The sequence below is a fragment of the Heptranchias perlo genome, unplaced genomic scaffold, assembly GCF_035084215.1.
Source record: "Heptranchias perlo isolate sHepPer1 unplaced genomic scaffold, sHepPer1.hap1 HAP1_SCAFFOLD_561, whole genome shotgun sequence".
In the NCBI taxonomy this organism is placed as follows: domain Eukaryota; kingdom Metazoa; phylum Chordata; class Chondrichthyes; order Hexanchiformes; family Hexanchidae; genus Heptranchias; species Heptranchias perlo.
In genome coordinates this window covers 76,535-91,388 of record NW_027139583.1, presented here as the reverse complement: position 1 = coordinate 91,388, position 14,854 = coordinate 76,535, and the positions used below count along the sequence as shown (strand labels likewise).

General features: G+C 47.9%; 1 pseudogene; it reads left to right on the top strand.

Annotated features, from left to right (window-relative positions):
• Positions 1-14,181: 14,181 nt before the first annotated feature.
• Positions 14,182-14,363, top strand: LOC137316131 (U2 spliceosomal RNA; annotated as a pseudogene).
• Positions 14,364-14,854: the final 491 nt, after the last annotated feature.

The following is a 14,854-nucleotide window of genomic DNA, read 5'->3' as shown; positions in this document are numbered from 1 at the left end:
GCTGCTGCAGTTCCTGAAGGAACCCCAAGGTGCGCAGACAAGCTAATTGGAGATACAAGATCCACTGGGCGATGGACGCTGCTCCTACATTGAGGGCACCCACACAGCCTGCTGCTGCAGTGGATGCTCTCTGAAGGTGGTCCTCACTCTGCGGCAGGAACTGCTCCCTCAACTCACCTGCGAAACATTTGCCTGCCGATAAGTAAAGCCGGCCCCAGTGGATTTGGTGGGTGGGAACACGGGATATGCGCCAAACCCTGCAGGAAGGTCCACCAGACCCACACGTCCCACCATTTGGATTGTGGTGGGTGAAACAGGACCAGTTTCCAGGGCAGTGACCTTCCTTCTGAAACGTTCACAACTAAAGTTCACCAGCTGGATCAGTGAACTTCAAGGTGTGAAGCAGGGTGGTGGAGGCACTATGGACACTGTCTACCTTGGCCATAACCAACTGAAGGACAGGGACTTCCGGAACCGACACTTTCAGACTCTGGGTCACCCTTGTGTTGAATACATGAAAAAGCCTCAGCGACTGGAGGTCGTGACCTGACTCAGGCTCCCAACTGGGCTTCCGAAGGTGGGAAGCCTCCGGGCAGCTTCCTCGGGCTAAACCGACAGGGAAGGTTGATAGTTAGCCCCTGGAAACAGGGATGAGGGCGGCTGTACCAGCAACGGGCTCATGAATACAAGCGCCGATCGAGATAAACACTCGAGACATGAGCCCCTGCCACTCAGGGGAGGTGCCACTGAGGCACACGTAACCTCCCTGGGAGTGAGAGCCCTTGGAACCTGGATGCCCCTCAAGAATTGGAGGGAGCGGCTGAAGGTGGCTCCACAGTGATGGGGGAAAACACAGATCTATAAAAAGTGAACGGAGACCTGTGATTGCCCTCGCCAAAGTAGAACTCACCCGCAGCATCGGTGACCCCGAGCAGGGTCGAGTCCTCCAAGGGTGGTGCCCCCAAATGAGCTGGCGCCAACTGGAGACCAATGTCCCGGGGCTGGGTTGGTTTCACCAGAGGGCACGACGGATGCCTCTGGTGAAGGACTCACCAACAGTAGCTGGCGGCGCTTGGGGGAACCAGCCTGATTCGGGCACCAGTAGGCACGGACACCTCAGAGTCAGCTGGTGCCAGAGGAGGACTCTTCCTCTTTATCCCGGGAGGCCTCGGTACAAGTTGGTACCGGGGCTTCACCCGATGGTGTGGACTGAGATGGCAGGGACTGGTTGGCGAGTGGCCTTAACCAGCCCGTCCCACTCTACACCATCGAGACAACAACCGGAGTGTCCCCCCCTCGAGACTTTCCTGTTCAGTCCCAAGGTGGAGCTCCAGCCGACACCGGTCGGAGATGACTGTATGGACTGGGCCCTCTCCAGTGCCAGTACAGTTAACCCCGAGCAGTGCCGAACTGAGCCTGGAGTTGGAGCAGGGTTGGTGCTTGATGCCGATGCAGGGACAAGATGGCTGAACGTGGAGGTCCAGCCCAGGGGAATGGGGAGGAGGGGAGCAAATTAACAATACAAATAGATGTCAGAATAAGTCAAGGCAGAGATGGTCAGGATAACAGACCCAGTGATCTTAGTATCCAAACTACAGACCCACAGACTTCACACTCTTAGTGATCAGTGTAAATTGTACTCTTGACATCTATTTGTCTTGTTAATCCGGGGAGGTGAACAAAATGAATCTGGTGGGTCGACACTTAAATTTTGCTCAAACTGGGAGTCTGGGATGGGAAAGAAATGTGAGAGAACGGAGAGAGTGGGTTTAACACCATCTCCAGTCATTGGCTGCGTGTTTAGATGGATCTTTGGGGGGTTGGTTTTCTCATTAAAAAACAAATGAAAAGATGTCAAGTTAGCACGAAGAAATGGATGGGACACAGAGGGATGGCGTGAGGGGAATTTCAGTCGCACTGCTCCCCTCTTCGCGGTATCTCTACTGACATTGATTCGATTCCGGTCGGGATGCGCTCTCACTTGTATTAGATCCACTTGTTCTTTGTGGTTCTGTGGTAGTTTGACAAAATGCCCATTTCCTCTCACTCATCCTGATACCAACCGTGTACCTGTGGCAGGAGAATAAATTACACATAAAAATCATTGGATTGTAACAGGGAGAACGACAGGCATTGTCCAGCTCCCCACGTATAGTAAACCATTTAGCCTGGAAATGCTTAATGCAGATGTTGGGTGCAGAACTTATCAACTTATTTCTTTTCTTGTAACATTTCTGGCCACAGATTCTGATGCCACCTGAGTATTAAAGGCAGAAGATCCCACCGGTTCTGGAGTTGAACAATTGACACCTTCTTCAGAATCAGAGAGAAGGCCCAGAATGGCTGCCTTACCTTCAGGTGAACCAGGATCACTGGCACAAGAGGAGCTTGTCTGACACTCTCGGAGTGCTTTAGATGGCAGGACCTGAACCAGCTGACCTGGGAGGTCCTTGGCAAGGACCCAGGGATTGACAAGTCCAGACGACACCAGTAACACCTGGGTCAAGAGTTTCTCCCCGACTCCTCCAGTCTCATTGTCTGAGGCCAAGCCCAAGGCCCAGATCTTCTTATATTTCTAATTAACAGAGTGTCAATGCACTGAGTTCAATTAAATAATAAACTGTTCCACATCAAAAACATTTCAGGAGCAGTATTTCCATTTTCTGTTTAAAACAGCCACTATCTCCCCCCTCCACCCCCAGAATGCAGTATTTTCTGTGTTTCGGATATTGCCCACAGCTCAAAGAATGGAAGGAATTGGAACAGTACCTATTTGCTGCAAGAGTTGCCTCTGAGAGTCTCTTGTGAGAGTTTTCCCATCTCACTCTCTGGGCTCTCTTCATAATCTCTGTGTCTTTCTCTCTTTTCTCTTTCTCTGTATCCACTCCCTGTCTCCAACTCTTCCTCTCTCAATGTCTTCTCTCCCTCTCCAAGACTTCTATTCTCTCCCACTCTGCTGGCTCACTCTATTCGATTCAGAATGAGGAAAATTAATTTTGATTTTTGTAGCTCAGGAACATCGGTTGAGATTACTGTCCCTGGAATCATAGAATGATGCAGCACAGAAGGAGACCATTCGGCCCCTCTTGTCTCTGCCGGCTCTTTGAAAGAGCTCCCCAATTAGTCCCACTCTGGTGCTCTTTCCTCATAGCCCTGCAAATCTCTCCTTTACAAGTTTGCATCCATTTCCATTCCCTTGGGCCGGTGTCAGGAGCGGAGGGGCAGCAATGGGATTGTTTGCCTTCTACCAATGATGTGAAGTAGTTGGAAACATTTACAGCAACTGGAGTGGGGTCCAGTAAACATTGGGAACTGGTCCCCACCTTCCAGACTACCTATGAGCAATGCCATGGGAAATCTACCAATGGTCAGTATTTGTCTGTGGATCCATGTTGTTTCTTGGATACAGAACAGGGAGTGAGCACCAAACTCAGGGACTGGGAGCAGCCGGTCAGTGAGGGACAACGGGGAGGTGCCTGAGAGTGGGGCTCGGTCACCAGGGCTCAGTAACCAGCAGTAACCAGGCTCCAGGCCCCAGACTACCTATGAGCAACACCATGGAAGATCTTTTAGTGACATTACATTGAACTATTCCACCCGACTGTGCATCAATATTACTGGGTCTGTTAAACTGTTCATATTACTCGTTGTGACTTTCACAAATGACGATACAAGATAAACACGTCGAGACAAACCTTTCAATGTCCACAACCTTCCGTCTAATCTGCTGGTCGATGATGTTTCCATGTGTTCTCTTCACACAGTAAACCTGTTCAGATCTTCTCGCCGACCAGATTCACTCCTAGATAGATCAGCCAGTTAGTCCCAGTCAGTGCAGCTCCCTTCCCTTCACTTAAACTGGTTGTCCAGCCTCCTGCCTCAAACTGACCCAGTTTATAAACCTCTTGTGATGTCTGATCTCACTGTGATGCGCAGTGTGAGGGTGAGGCTCGCTCTGTGACCTCACGGTGTGACCCCGCCCATTTAAAGGGGCCTCACCTTTGATGAAACAGAGTTTGGCAAAAACCCTCGGGCTTCATTTAGATTACAATGATTTGATTCGCTCGAATGCAATAACAGGTTTCCGCGTGGTTACGACCCAGAGAACAGGGTGCGCGGGTGATGGGCAGTGATGGAGGATACAGGAGGAGGCCATTCAGTCCCTCAAGCCTGTTCCGCCATTCAATTACATCATGTCTGATCTCTATCAAAACTCCACTTTCCTGCCCTCATTCTCCAGGACTTAATTAATACCCTCACCTAAAAAAAAATCTATCAATGTAATTTTTGACATTTTCAACTGACCCCAAGCCCACCAACTTTTTGGGGGAGAGAGTTCCAGATTTCCACTCCCCTTTGTTTGAAGAAGTGCTTCTTGACATCACTCCTGAACGGCCCAGCTCTAATTTAATTTCCAGAGGAAATAGTTTCTCACTATCTACCCTATCAAATCCTTTACTCATCTTAAACACCTTAATTAGATCACCCCTTTATCTTCTATACTCGAGGTGCAACCTGTCCTCATAATTTAACCCTCTAAACCCCGGTATCATTCTGGTCAATCTGCGCTGCACGCCCTCCAAGGCCAATATATCCTTCTTGAGGTGCGGTGCCCAGAATTGAACGCAGTCTCCAGATACGGTCTGACCAGAGATCGAGACAACTAGATCATAATTTTAACCCATTTGTATTCCAGCCTTCTTGAGATAAAGATTAACATTCCATTAGCTTTTTAAATTCTTTTTTGTCCCTGCCCACTAGTTTATCGTGATTTCTGTACGTGGCCCCCTAAATCCCTCTGATCCTCTACAGTTCCCAGCTTCTCACCATTTAGGAAATATTCTGATCTTTCTTGGGTCCAAAGTGGATCACTTCGCACTTCCCCACATTGAACTCCATCTGCCCCAGTTTTGCCCACTCACTCAATCTCTCAATGTCACTTTGCAACTTTCTGCTCCCATCTCCACTATTTACTGTGTCACGTAACTTAATGTCGTCAGCAAACTTGGAAATACGGCTCTCGATTCCTTCATCTAAGTCATTGATAAATCCAGTGAAAAGCTGAGGCCCCAGTACAGATCCCTGGGGAAAACCACTCGTCACATCCCACCAATCAGAGAACATTCCCTTTATCCCTACTCTCTGTCTCCTATCTCCCAATCAATTAATATCCATGTCACAAGGTTACCTCCAGTTCCATGAACACTTATAGAATCATAGAATCATAGAAGTTACAACACGGAAACAGGCCCTTCGGCCCAACATGTCCATGTCGCCCAGTTTATACCACTAAGCTAGTCCCAATTGCCTGCACTTGGCCCATATCCCTCTATACCCATCTTACCCATGTAACTGTCCAAATGCTTTTTAAAAGACAAAATTGTACCCGCCTCTACTACTGCCTCTGGCAGCTCGTTCCAGACACTCACCACCCTTTGAGTGAAAAAATTGCCCCTCTGGACCCTTTTGTATCTCTCCCCTCTCACCTTAAATCTATGCCCCCTCGTTATAGACTCCCCTACCTTTGGGAAAAGATTTTGACTATCGACCTTATCTATGCCCCTCATTATTTTATAGACTTCTATAAGATCACCCCTTAACCTCCTACTCTCCAGGGAAAAAAGTCCCAGTCTGTCTAACCTCTCCCTATAAGTCAAACCATCAAGTCCCGGTAGCAGCCTAGTAAATCTTTTCTGCACTCTTTCTAGTTTAATAATATCCTTTCTATAATAGGGTGACCAGAACTGTACACAGTACTCCAAGTGTGGCCTCACCAATGCCCTGTACAACTTCAACAAGACATCCCAACTCCTGCATTCAATGTTCTGACCAATGAAACCAAGCATGCCGAATGCCTTCTTCACCACCCTATCCACCTGTGACTCCACTTTCAAGGAGCTATGAATCTGTACTCCTAGATCTCTTTGTTCTATAACTCTCCCCAACGCCCTACCATTAACTTGTTTATACTAACAGTCTCCTGTGCGGAACCTTATCAAATGCCTCTGGAAGTCCATATGGACAATATCGATAGACGCTCCCTCACCACCATGTTAGTGGTCTCCTCAAAAATATTATTAGTTTCGTCAGACATGGACTACCCTTCAGACATCCATGCTGACTCTCTTTGACTACCAATGAGAAATGCCATGGGAGATCTGCCAATGGTAAGAGTTGTCTACATTTACAGAACAGGGAGTGAGAACCAAACTCAAGGACTGGGAGCAGCCCGTCAGTGAGGGTCAACAGGTAGGGACCTGAGAGTGGGGCTCGGTAACCAGCAGTAACCAGGCTCCAGGCCCCAGACTACCTATGAGTAACGCCATGGAAGATCTACCAATCACAAAATGAACTCTTCCACCCGACTGTGCATCAATATTACTGGGTCCGTTAAACTTCATATTGCTCGTTATGAATTTCACAAGTGATGATACAAGATAAACACGTTGAGACAAACCTTTCAATGACCATAACCTTCTGTCCAATCTGCTGGTTGATGATGTTTCCATGTGTTCTCTTCACACAGTAAACCTGTTCAGATCTTCTCGCTGACCGTATTCACTCCTAGATAGATCAGCCAGTTAGTCCCAATCAGTGCAGCTCCCTTCCCTTCACTTAAACTGGTTGTCCAGCCTCCTGCCTCAAACTGACCCAGTTTATAAACCTCTTGTGATGTCTGATCTCACTGTGATGCTCAGTGTGAGGGTGAGGCTCGCTCTGTGACCTCACAGTGTGACCCGTCCATTTAAAGGGGCCTCACCTTTGATGAAACAGAGATGAAACACTCTTTCAGGCAGTGCATTCCAGATCATAATAACTTACTGCATAAAAATGATTCTCCTCATCTCCCCTCTGGTTCTTTTTCCAGTTATCTTGAATCTGTGTCCTCTGGTCACCGGCCCTCCTGCCAGTGGAAACAGTTTCTCCCTATCTACTCTATCAAAACCCCTCATAATTTTGAACACCTCTATTAAATCTCCCCTTAACCTTCTCTGCTGTAAAGAGAACAATCCCAGCTTCTCTAGTCTCTCCACATAACTGATGGCTCTTAGCCCTGGTGGTGGGAGAGTCCAGAACATTGGGGCATAGTCTTAATATTCGTGCTCGGCCATTCAGGGGTGATGTCAGAAAGCACTTCTTCACACAAATGGTAGTGGAAATCTGGAACTCTCTCCCCCAAAAAGCTTTTGAGGCTGGGGGTCAATTGAAAATTTCAAATAATGAGATTGATAGATTATCGTTAGCCCATGGTATGGAACCAAGACTTCTAAATGGAGTGAAGGTACAGATCAGCCATGGTCTAATTGAATGTCGGAACAGGCTCGAGGGGCTGAATGGCCTACTCCTGTTCCTATGGTACCATTCCAGTAAATCTCCCCTGTGTCTTCTCCAAGGCCTTTGTTGTTCCAAATGTAAACTTTATCTCGGTAGATGTAGGATTCCAAGTGCTTGTATTTTGCTGAGGGACAGATAACTACGGACTAATCGATCGGTGAAGATTGTTGGTGCCATTGATGGTCGTGGATTAATGGCACCTGGAGGATCAACTGCCAGGATTAACCGTTAGGAGTGCTGATCATCTCAAAGTAGCCTTTACAAGGCGGTCCCTTAGCCTCGGTGAGAAGATCTGAACAGGTTTACTTTGTGAAGAGAACACATGGAAACATCATCAACCAGCAGATTACAATATTAACAGATGAACGTTCATGGTGTTTGTGCGACACTGTTCAATCTATATTTTTATAAAGAGTAATTGCTTAACACCTCCATTAAAATACCAGACACAGGAAAAGTAAGGTGTAGGCAATGAATCTGTGTCTAATGTTGCCAACACTAATTTGGGTTAATAAGGGAAAGCCAGCATGGATTTGTTAAAGGCAAATTGTGTCTGATTGACCTGATTGAGTTCTTTGATGAAGTAACAGAGAGGGTCGATGCGGGTAGTGTAGTAGATGTTGTATATCGGCACTTTCAAAAGGCATTTGATATAGTGCCACGTAATAGACTAATTCGGAAAATAGAAGCACATGGTAATAAAGGGACGGTGATAACTTGGGGACGTAATTGGCTCAGGGATAGGAGGCAGAGAGTAGTGGTGAAGGGATGTTTTTCTGACTAGAGAGAAGTATGCAGTGGGGTCCCCCAGGGGTCGGTATTAGGACCATTGCTTTTCTTGTTATATATATAAATGACCTGGACTTGGGTATAGGGAGTGCAATTTCAAAGTTTGCGGATGATACAAAACTTGCAATGTAGTAAATAGTGAGGAGGATAGTAGCAGACTTCAGGAGGATGTAGACAGACGAGTGAAATGTGCTGACTCATGGCAGATGCAATTTAATGCGGATAAGTGTGAGGTGATGCACTTTGGGAGGAACAACGTGGAGAGGCAGTATAATCGAAATGGTGCTATTTTGATGGAGGTGCAAGAGCAGTGGGACCTGGGGGTAAATATTCACAAATCTTTGAAGATGACAGGGCAAGTTGATAAATCGGTCAAGAAAGCTTTATAAATAGGGGAATTGAATACAAAAGCAAGGAAGTCATGCTAAACTTTTACAAATCACTGATTAGGACTCAGCTGGAGTATTGTGTTCAATTCTGGGCACCACACTTGAGGAAAGATGTCAAGGCCTTGGAGAGGGTACAGAGGAGGTTTACCAGGATGATACCAGGGATGAGGGACTTCAGTTATGTGGAGAGATTGTAGAAGCAGGGATTGTTCTTTATAAAGCAGAGAAGGGAAACCTAATAGAGATATTCAAACTTGAGGGGCTGAGACCATAAGACCATAAGAGATAGGAGCAGGAGTGGGCCATTCGGCCCCTCGAGCCTGCTCCGCCATTTAATGAGATCATGGCTGATCTGATTTTTACCTCAACTCCACTTTCCCGCCCTTTCCCCATAATCCTTTGACTCCCTCGCTGATCAAAAATTTGTCTAACTCAGCCTTGAATTTATTCAATGACTCGGCCTCCACAGCTTTTTGGGGTAAAGAATTCCAAAGATTCACGACCCTCTGGGAGAAGAAATTCCTCCTAATTTCTGTCTTAAACAGGTGACCCCTTATTCTGAGACTATGTCCCCTAGTTTTAGATTCCCCCATGAGGGGTAACATCCTCTCAGCATTTACCCTATCCAGTCCCATCAGAATCTTGTATATTTCAATAAGGTCTCCTCTCATTCTTCCAAATTCCAATGAGTATAGACCCAACCTGTTCAATCTTTCCTCATAAGACAACCCTTCCATAACCGGAATCAACCTAGTGAACCTTCTCTGAACTGCCTCCAATGCAAGTATGTCCTTCCTTAAATAAGTGCACCAGAACTGTACGCAGTACTCCAGGTGTGGTCTCACCAGCACCCTGTACAGTTGTAGCATGACTTCCCTGCTTTTATACTCCATCCCCCTAGAAATAAAGGCCAATATTCCGTTTGCCTTCCAGATTACGTGCTGCACCTGTATGTTGCCTTTTTGTGTTTCATGTACGAGGACACCCAGATCCCTCTGTACCGCAGCATTTTGTAGTATTTCTCTATTCGAATAATATTTTGCTTTTTTATTTTTCCTCCCAAAGTGGATGACTTCACATTTTCCCACATTATATTCCATCTGCCAAATTTTTGCCCATTTGCTTAACCTGTCAATATCCCTTTGCGGACACTTTGGGCCCGATATTAGGAGGGCGGTGGGTTGGCAGCCGGGGGTCAACTGGGTGCGTGGGTAACGCGCCCAGTGAAATCGGGGTGCTCCGCACGCAATCGCAGCTTGATTGAAGGTACTTACCTTTGCTTCAGGGTTTCGCGCTGGAAAGCTGCGCAGCGTGCGGACTGCGCAGGCGCATCATAGGCTGTAAGCTGGAGGAGCCCTATTTAAAGGGGCAGTCCTCCACTGACTGATGCTGCAGAAAATAGGCAAAATTACAGCATGGAGCAGCCGAGGGGGAAGGCTGCTCCCAGGTTTAATGCTGCCTCACTCCAGGTCTTATTGGATGGGGTGAGGAGGAGGGGGAGGACAGAGATTTTCCCCCGGCGGGCGGGAGGAAGCGGCCTGCCTCTGCCACCAAGAAGGCCTGGCTCGAGGTGGCAGAGGAGGTCACCTGCACCACCAACATATCGCCCACCTGCATACAGTGCAGGAGGCGCTTCAATGACCTAAGTAGGTCAGCCGAAGTGAGTACACTTACTCATTCCCTGACACTCCGTCTGCCACATCACTGCCTCCACCCCACACCTCCTTCTGCACTGCCAACACTACTCTGTCACATCACCCCTCACACCCACTCAAAGCTCATCCTCATCTTACCTGCACTTACTCACCTCGCCAGTACTCACCCCACCACTACCACTCAACCCAATCCTCATACAATCTCATGGCTCTATCTCATACTCACCCTCTGATGCATCTCTTTCACGGTCAGCCTCACTCAACCTGCCACTACCTGTGCTGCAGCCACAGGGCATGCATCACATATGTGCAGTAGGAAGCGTAAGGCAAACGTGTCGTGAGCATGAAGGGGATGCACAAGGGTGTTTGAGGGTTTGTCATGGTTTTTACTTATATTTAATTTCTGATCAACTCAAATAACATATTATATTGTCACCACTACTGCCATGTCTTCGCGAATCTTGTCTGGTTTGTGCAATAATGCCCTTTCCTGAGGATCACTATAAAGACCCACAACTGATGCCACCCATTGTGTCACCGCAGAGTGGGTGTAGGTGTATTTGCAGGGCTGTTTTGTGCAGACGACTGAGAGACGTCGGCGATGTCCCCGGTGGCACCCTGGAAGGATGTGAAGGAGAAGTTGTTGAGGGCAGTGGTGACTTTGACAGCGACAGGTAAGAAGATGGTGCTCGGGCCAGCCGGGAGCAGCTCGGCATGAAGGAGGCTGCAGATGTCCACGACTACAAGTCGAGTGACTCAGCCTCCGTGTGCACTGCTGCTCAGAGAGGTCCAGGGAGCTGAGCCTCTGTCTGTAGACCCTGTGGCGAGGGTAGTGCCCTCTGCGATGCATCTCTCTCTGTGGTTGCCCTCCCTCCTGCTGTGCAGGTGGATGTGTTACAGCACTGTGTTGTGGAGCTCCACGTGTCAGAGGTGGACGGCATGGCCGGCGAGGCTGGTGATGCTGTTTGTCCTCCGAGGAGGTCATGACTGCAGCTACGGCGGCCCCCATCCGGAAGATGTACATTTGAGGGGGTTCGCAAGGTAGGTACATGTGTCTGGACCCCGGGGTGAGTGTGCAAGTTGGTGAATTTTATTGTCAGGAGGATGTTGGTGGAGGCCAAACTTTGTCCAAAGTGACAGAGTGGCCTCCTGCAATGAGTGAGGGTCTTCCCCCCCCCTCCAACCTTTGCAAATGGACTTTTGCAGCTGTCACAGGCTGATGGCTGCAACACGTCCATTTCAACTGGGAGTGTTTCCCCCAGTACGGGAAACAGTCCCAGTTAATTTCAAAATCCAACCCCTCCTAAAATATCAGGTCAATCAGGTCTGCAAACGACCTGAAGTACCTACTTAATTACTTTAAGTGGCACCCCGACGGCTTTAATTGCCGGCGGGAACCCGGAAGTGAGCGGGTTGGAGCCGGGCTCTGGATCCGCCCCGGGAATGCCCGATTTTCGAGCCCCCCACCAAAAACACACCCAATAGCGGGTGCAAAAATCGAGCCCAAAGTGTCACTACGTGCTGAGGTTCTACCTGTCCCCGGTGTTGAGAAGGATGGGCCTGGCCACGCTGCCACGGAACGTTCCGTCCAGTTGGACCGTTCCGCCCCACCTGTCCTTCGTGGAAAGGTTTGTGCAGGAAAACACCTTTGACCACAAGGCGATCAGCAAGTGGTCCGCACGTAACGTCCTCGAGACCCTGCGGGAAAAGGAGATGGTGGATCCTGTCGGTTGGTTCCCCGAGCAGACTGTCAAAGTCATTTGGCAGAACGCCTCATCGCCAGAGCTTTCAAACAAGCACCAAGACCTAGCTTGGCTGGTGGTGAGAAGGGCCCTTCCCATCAGATCCTTCATGCACTCCCGGACTCTCAGCGCCACCATGCGCTGTCCCAGAGGAGGCTGCGGTGGAGACGAGACCGTCACCCATCTCCTTCTGGAATGTGCCTTGGCAAAGGTCTGGAGAGAGATGCAGTGGTATCTGTCCAGGTTCATCCCGAGCAGTTCTGTAACACAGGATTCTGTGCTCTACGGGCTGTTCCCGGGGTTGCACACTGAGACGGACAAAGGTCCCGGCAGATTGGAAAACTGCTAATGTAACACCCTTATTTAAAAAGGGTAGTAGGCAGAAGGCTGGAAATTATAGACCAGTTCGCCTAATATCTGTGGTGGGTAAAATTTTGGAGTCTATTATTAAGGAGACAGTAGCAGAACATTTGGATAAACATAATTTAATAGGACAAAGTCAGCATGGCTTTATGAAGGGGAAGTCATGTCTGACAAATTTGCTTGAGTTCTTTGAGGACATCACGTACAGGGTGGATAAAGGGGAACCAGTGGACGTAGTGTATTTAGACTTCCAGAAGGCATTCGACAAGGTGCCACATAAAAGATTATTGCTCAAGATGAAGAATCACTGGATTGGGGGTAATATTCTGGCATGGGTGGAGGATTGGTTATCTAACAGGAAGCAGAGAGTTGGGATAAATGGATCATTCTCGGACTGGCAACCAGTGGCCAGTGGTGTTCCGCAGGGGTCGGTGCTGGGTCCCCAACTCTTTACAATCTATATTAACGATTTGGAGGAGGGGACCGAGTGTAACATATCAAAGTTTGCAGATGATACAAAGATGGGAGGGAAAGTAGAGGGTGAGGAGGACATAAATAACCTGCAGGGGGATATAGACAGGCTGGGTGAGTGGGCGGAGATTTGGCAGATGCAATATAATGTTGGAAAATGTGAGGTTATGCACTTTGGCAGGAAAAACCAGAGAGCAAGTTATTATCTTGATGACAAGAGACTGGAAAGTACTGCAGTACAAAGGGATCTGGGGGTCCTAGTGCAAGAAAATCAAAAATTTAGTATGCAGGTGCAGCAGGTGATCAAGAAGGCCAACGGAATGTTGGCTTTTATTGCTAGGGGGATAGAATATAAAAACAGGGAGGTATTGCTGCAGTTATATAAGGTATTGGTGAGACCGCATCTGGAATACTGCATACAGTTTTGGTGTCCATACTTAAGAAAAGACATACTTGCTCTCGAGGCAGTACAAAGAAGGTTCACTCGGTTAATCCCGGGGATGAGGGGGTGGACATATGAGGAGAGGTTGAGTAGATTGGGACTCCACTCATTGGAGTTCAGAAGAATGAGAGGCGATCTTATTGAAACATATAAGATTGTGAAGGGGCTTGATCGGGTGGATGCGGTGAGGATGTTCCCAAGGATGGGTGAAAGTAGAACTAGGGGGCATAATCTTAGAATAAGGGGCTGCTCCTTCAAAACTGAGATGAGGAGAAACTTCTTCACTCAGAGGGTGGTAGGTCTGTGGAATTTGCTGCCCCAGGAAGCTGTGGAAGCTACATCATTGAATAAATTCAAAGCAGAAATAGGCAGTTTCCTAGAAGTAAAGGGAATTAGGGGTTACGGGGAGCGGGCAGGAAATTGGACATGAATTTAGATTTGAGGTTAGGATCAGATCAGCCATGATCTTATTAAATGGCGGAGCAGGCTCGAAGGGCCGATTGGCCTACTCCTGCTCCAATTTCTTATGTTCTTATGTTCTTATGTAACTGCTGCTGGAAGACCATCAACTCGGTGAAAGACGCCCTTTGGTCTGCCCGAAACTTGCTGGTCTTCCAGCGCAAGGAGCTGTCCTCGACCGAGTGTTGCAGACTGGCACATTCCAAGGTCCAGGACTACGTGCTGAGGGACGCACTGAGGATGGGTGCGGCCGCCGCAAAGGATCAGTGGGGAAAGGCAACTGTTTAAAGCCTTCCCGCCATTGTATACCGAGGGGCTAGAACCTGAGTAAAACCCCCTCGGGCTGAATGTGTAACAACAAATATTGAATAATGTAATATAAATGTAATCTGTACCAAAGACTGCACACTTGTAAGTGCTTTGAGGCATCCTAGAGTGCCATGGACTGTATTTATCATGAATGATCAGTATTGTATTGTTTGAATTGTGATATTTGGATTGTACTGTATGTACCTTGCAGATTCTATGAATAAAGTATATTTTTGAAATTTAATAAAGTGTTGCATCTGTTCTTATCAGTTTAATATCTGATACGTCCCCTATCTGGGGACCAAATATTAAATTGATTTTTGGAACAGGGAGATGGAACAGGGGCTTGCTCCGTCCACTCCACGCATCGACCTGGCATTGCAGTGCTTCCAGGATCGGTGCAGCTCCCTGTGGGGAGATATTAAAATTGAGAAACAGGTTCTTGAAGTGTGCATTATTACTAAGAATGCTGATGCTTTCTCAGTAGTATTTTTTTTCTCCTGGCTCGCTGAGTACCACTCCCTTTCTTCCTTTTCCCTCTTGCAGTTCTACTTTGGACCACAAGATGTCAGTCTCGGGTCACCTGACAGCAAGCTGCGGACAAAGTCCGAACTCCCAGCACTGTAATACTGTGTTGAGTGGACAAGAATCTTCTTCTGCCAGAATTTCTCCAAACGATAGGTGCCCACTCCTGCCTCTGCATTTCACAGGGACAATTATTGGAGTCTGAATTTGTGCTGCTCCTGATTTTGTGGAGCTGTTGGACATTGGCTGCACCGATGCTGATGCTGGGACACATCTTGTGTGATTGCTTTCATTGCTCCTTGTCTTCGAGACCCCATTGGCTTTTTGCAGTTGGCTAGCCCTCATCTCGGGGGTAGTGAAGGTGATTGATAGATA